Source organism: Sphaerodactylus townsendi, linkage group LG05, assembly GCF_021028975.2.
Source record: "Sphaerodactylus townsendi isolate TG3544 linkage group LG05, MPM_Stown_v2.3, whole genome shotgun sequence".
NCBI lineage: Eukaryota > Metazoa > Chordata > Lepidosauria > Squamata > Sphaerodactylidae > Sphaerodactylus > Sphaerodactylus townsendi.
This window is the reverse complement of record NC_059429.1, coordinates 78,115,349-78,121,348: the sequence shown is the minus strand read 5'-3', so window position 1 is coordinate 78,121,348 and position 6,000 is coordinate 78,115,349.

Genomic DNA, 6,000 nt, shown 5'->3' with positions numbered 1-6,000 from the left:
GAACACCCTCGCCCCAGAACGCCCCACCCTGCCCCCACCATGTCATAGCCACGCCCCCGCAAGGAGTGCGCCTGAGATGTCACACCCCACCCAGCCCCCTGGGCACTGCGCCACTGTATCTATGAGAAGAACTCCATTCTATCCTTTTTTTGTTTTATTGCCCAGATATTCCTAGTTAGGAAGCTTTTCCAGCAATATATTCCATCTCCTTTCAAGTTTGTATCATGGTTTCTTTTCCTTCTCACCAGAATATAAAGAGAATTTGCTTCCTCTGACTCTATGCATGTTTATTCAGAAAATTCAATGGAGTTTTATCTATAAAACTTAAGAATAGACCAAGCAAAGTGGATAAAGATTTCCCCTATGCCCTTGTTAAAAGTATAATGTCACTGACCTTTGAATAGAGAACCTGTTGGATGTGCACTCAAAGAGCTCATGAGATTTAACAGATAAAATGCCAGCATTAAATGTAATAAGCTGGCCAGTTTCTGGAGATGCCTGAAACTTATTTTTGCAGTCATTCCTATGGCTTAGCTTCCCCTTTTATTTACTGCTATGGATGTCAGGCAATACTTCGTTGAGATACAGTGGAAGGTTGTGTTAAAAATGTGAGAGAAAAATGTTCCATTTTTGGCCTTTAAAGGCTGTGTTAAATTTTCAATTTAAATAATATTACAGCATCTATGATAAATCTATTCCATTTACTTGGATTTTCCTAGTACTGTTAAAATTCAGCAGTAAGAGATTTCTGTCCATTAGCATTCTGCATATTTTGCCAAAAAACAATTATTAGTCAAAATCAGAAAAGTGGGTACCTCTTCTGCACAGCATCCACCCACATTTACACTTTTAAACTGTGAGTTGACAAGCATTTTCTATTGGAGTGTTCTAATCAACATTAATGAATTCTCTTTGCTAATATTTTTTCTAGGTGCCTGCTGACTGCTGTTTCAAAACAATAACATGCTTAGATTTGCATGTTTTGGGAAAGGCTGGTAATCTTTTTAGTACGCTAAAAAAATTATGATTATATGTAGTCGTGTGCATAATTTGTGTTTGCAAATTTCAGTGGTTTAGCCACTCTTGTAGGCTGGGAACAAGCAGTTACTGCATCCCTGGAAACCTTGCATCTTGCACTTTAGAGGGGAAATCTTTTTTCATACCTCCTAGCCTCAGCTCAAGCTGGCCTTCGTACTGATTCTGCAGCACCCTCTGTAGTTGTGAAAAGTCAGTCCATGAGCTGCCACCTCTCCCTCCTAGTCAACTTGTATAGCATTCCTGCACTGAATGGGACGTCAAGAAGCCTTGATAGCACACACGAGGCCTTATGACTATTGCTGTAAAATTGTTGGAATATGTATGTCTCCTGCCAAAGCAGCCACTCATCTAATAGTGCCATCAGGGATCTAAAATTAAGTTGTATCCAATTACACGTTTATTAGAAGTGTTACAAATCACTTTCTGACAATAACAGACAAATGATGTCAATTGTTTCTTCAGAGCAAGCTCTTGACATGACACAACCTGGTCCAGCCCCTGGAGAGATGCTAATGAAGGCTTTGTTTTGTCGAAGGCTTTGTTGTTTTGTCGAAGGCTTTGTTGTTTGTTGTGGAGAGTGGGGACACTCATTTTCCTGCATGCATCCTTCTGCTTTCCCTCTGTGTATATTGCCAGTTCCAGGCAAAAGGAGAACTTGTTATTACCCCCTCAATGAAATACATTAAGGGCCGACAACATGTATTAGCAAGTTGCATGTAATTTGAAAGATAGATGGGTGTGCGGGGAGGCTACAGTTTGCCTTAGAAAACCTATGTGGTGCAGGGGCAAGGGACTCTACTCCTTTTCTGTCAGTACTTTTTGTAACAAAAATGGCCTCCAGCAGTTTTGCTGCTCGTGTGGTAAAAGCAGCCTGTACCGAGGACAACTTTCAACTGAAAAAAAGAGAAGCCCCTGCCCCACCTCCACCCCTACATTTTGTCAAATCATACAACAGTCAGCACCTCAGGTAGAGGTGGCTCTCATATACAACATTTCACAGGGTTGGGCCTTCAGTCACTCTGTGAGAGAATAAAGGCTCACATATCAAAGCATGACAGCAGGGAACAGAATGTTACAGCCGCTATTGTGTAAATATGCAACAAGGGGAGGACACCGGAGGTAAGAAACATTTATGTTGCTGAAAAAACAAGTCTGACTTTGGTCAGTGACTGGATGGGAACCCTACCTAACTTAACCTGTATTCCATGATGGAATATGAATGCAGTTAATGAAAGCGTGTAAGTACTTATACAAAGTATTTATACACAAAGTCATAGATCACTGATGGCGAACCTATGGCACGGGTGCCAGAGGTGGCACTCAGAGCTCTCTCTGTGGGCACGCACAAGCAGAGTTCATCATGTGGGGGGGGGGGAATCACACCCCCCCCCCACACACATCTAGGCTGGCCTGGGCCGCTGGGCTCAATTATTAGCATTAAACCTAAGACCTAGTTTTGGGGAAGCAGTGTAGGTAACCCTATTAACCTGTTAAGCGCTGTTAAACCCCACTGATTTTCATGCGAAGAACTAAAGCGCGATCCTTTACCTGGGAGTAAGCTCGGTTGCTAGCAATGTGGCTTGCTTCTGATTAAACCTGAGTAAACGGGTCGTGATTCACCCGTTCGAAGAGTTGCATGGTTGCTTCAAAGCAAAGCCAACAACTACCACCAAGCTTACTCCCGAGTAACACATGCCTCAGAGCCAACAGTTTTTTCTAAACTAAAACCTCAGTATTCAGGTTAAATTGCCGTGTTGGCACTTTGCGATAAATAAGTGGGTTTTGGGTAGCAGTTTGGGCACTCGGTCTCAAAACGGTTCGCCATCACTGTCATAGATGGACAGAGCCTTCAGAATTGATCTTAAGCATTATGCAAAACATTCAGCAGTAAAACATGCAGGGGAGCCTAATAGGCAAAATGTGCATGGGAACAGCAACAGGTATGGAGAATGGCTACACAGCTGACCCTGACTTAAGGATCAATGTGCTCTGCTGTGCAATGTGCAGATAAGGGGGCCCACAGGAAAAGTTATCAGCCTTTCACTAACCTTCATGGCTGCAAAGAAAACATGCAAAAAGCATAGCTTTACCAGTTAGCAAGTATCCAATTTACAACTTTTTTTTTTTTGGCCAGGGCAATCAAATATCCTGCAGCACCTTAGCTGCCTCACAGGAACAACAGTGGTTTTTTAAAAAAATTTTTTGAGGGGGTGAAATCATGTTTTTAAGCCCATTCTGGAATATACCCAAAATAAAGGTCAATGCAAGCATATCTGGTCTATATTGTTGCTGGGAAGACTATTTCCCGCCTCCTTTCCTGTCACGTTAGCTTCATCCATCAAATGTTACAGCCTTTCAATGCTTAGTCTTGCTCCAGGTGGAGTGCCAGGATCTTACCTACAACAAAGGGCTTATTAGAAATCTGCAGCAAGGTTATGAATTCTGGGAATAAGTTTCCCAGGTGCATAACTTCTAGGCTGAGCTTTGGTTTCCCCTTCTGTTTTTCTGGACATAGCCTGAAGTACAAGCCTTAGAGTGCAAGCCAAAGGGCTCTTGGCCCTTAGTCCATGGGTCAGCACCTTAGGCACCGAGTGAAGCAGCCCAGTGGATGAAGAACCAGCCAAGGATGTCATCAGTATACTTTTTGCTTGTTCTGTTTATTTAAATTGTATTTTGTCTGTTTAACCTGGTGTTTTTGTAAGCCACTTCAGGGCTGCACTAGGGAACAAGTAGGATAAAGATGCCTAAATAAATCCTTACTCTTGAAATTTGGTCACATAGCCTGATTTTATGGAAGACCTAATGATCATAAAAATATATTGTATGACCATCAGCAACAGCTGCCCCTCAGCATTTACTAGTTATAAAAAAGGACAACTGAAGATATGGAAAGTTTATTTACAGGAATTGCCTAGATTTCAAGACACATGACTAACAGAAACTCCTTCAGAAAATCAGAATTGATGTTAATGAACATCCCTAATTGCAGTTCTGGAGCACAGCAGATAGAGACAGAGTAGATCTGATAACAATTATTCCACAGTCAATGTTTCCAAAATTCCAACTTGCTCTATAAATTAGTGAGTTAGGCGGATGCTGGGTTGGCAAGTAGCCAGTGCTGGACTTCATAGCATCACGTGTGTCATTATCAGAGGTCAAGCCTTTCTAGCTACCAAGCAAATGTTATGTTTAGTGTTTTTTAAGATTGCAAACATCCCTATTGTGCTTGTATATTTCAAGCAATAAAGCATCCCCTTAGTGAAGTTGTTACGGACGACACAATGAATGGAGACGAGACGCAGCGATATCAGGAAGCTGGTGGAGAGAGGCCAGCGGCAGTCTTGGCTGATCTGGCCAATCTGCAGAGCTGGGGTCCCTGGCACCTTTATTAAGGGTTTGGGGAAGGCGGGAGAGCGGGAGAAAGTTGTGCAATTCATGACTCAGTGAAGGGCTGCGTACGTGCAGGGGGAAACATTCCTGTCTGGGTCGAATCCACATTCAGGTATCTTCTGACCTGGGTGTCTGGGAGATCTCGTGATGTGTGTACGTGTGAGCCCAGGAGGGGACAGATGGCTCAGGCATTCCTGTGCACTTTCTGAGGCTCTACTGGGCTCACTAACGCACCCCTACACTTTAGCCCAGGCAAGCATGGTCCCACAACCCCATCCACAAAGTCTTCATACAGATGTTATCTGAGTTTTCACCACTAACCTTTCAAATTTTGCTAATGCATTAAGCAAGGTAGAGACAAGCTAGTAATGAGACAGACATTTGAAATTCCCACCCACAACCCCCAAAATTTCCCCTTTCAGAATTTTCTAAGCTTTAATGGTCCTGAGCAACCCTTCCCCATTCCTACTTTTGCCTTTTTTCAACATTCAATTTTGTCTATTTATTTACTTCATTTGCTCAGCCAAGCAAGAACAACATGCTCCCCTTTATACCCTGGTATCACTCCAGAGGTCGGCAAGATGACTGTGTGCTTATTGCAGCTTTCTGATCCTAAGTGTCGATTAGGCCCTTACCAGGGCCAGATATGATGTTTTTCCCCAGCTCTACTACAGGGCCAGTTTGGTAATTCCCCTTTATTGGATAGTGTGTGTCCACGTTGTCCAACTCTTATTGGAACACTCAAACATATTTTGTTCAGCTGCCCAAAGTATAATCTTCTCAGGGATGCTTTATTATTACGGTTTATATGTAACTGTTCCCCAAAAGCAAGCAATTTAAAACTATTGAATAGTAACAATCCTTTGGTGCTGGGGAACACAACCCAGTTTCTATCACAGGTCCTGATGGTAAGAGATATCTAACCTATTTTGTCTTGATGTGTTTGCCTTTCTCTGCTGTGATGTTTGTTTGTTGGTATTTATGCCTAATAAAGATTTTGTACTACTGGACTACTACTGTACTTCATTTATGTCCTGCCTTCCTCCTCAATGGGTACCAAAGCAGACTACATTATACTGCTGTTTTATTTTATCCTCACAACAGTGCTGTGAGGGAGGTTTGGCTGTGAATGTGTGATTGACATAAGGTACCCGGCAAGATTCCACAACAGGGTGTGGTTTCAAGCCTGATCCTGATTTGTTACTATAACCCCTACACTTCACAAGCTTTGATATGTGGAATGAGACATTTTAAATTTGCACCCCATGCTATTCACCAGGTGTTTAGTGGTCATCTGAGGACATGTAGAATTGATGACATCCACTTTCATTTTGGCAATGTTTACCTTTATAAAGGATTCTAAGGAGATATTAAAAATAACATGATGGCTGTATTTGGAGGTGACATTAGCAACTTTCCTTCAGCTGGGGTTGCTTTCCTATTACTACTGTCTCGTGATCTGCTGATAAAATAGTTTTGTGTAGGGAGTTGAAGAAGCCCAACATGCTATTAAATTTTATTTCTTACTTCCAAATTGTCCATTTCTTTTTTGCTCAAAAAAGCTACAAGGAG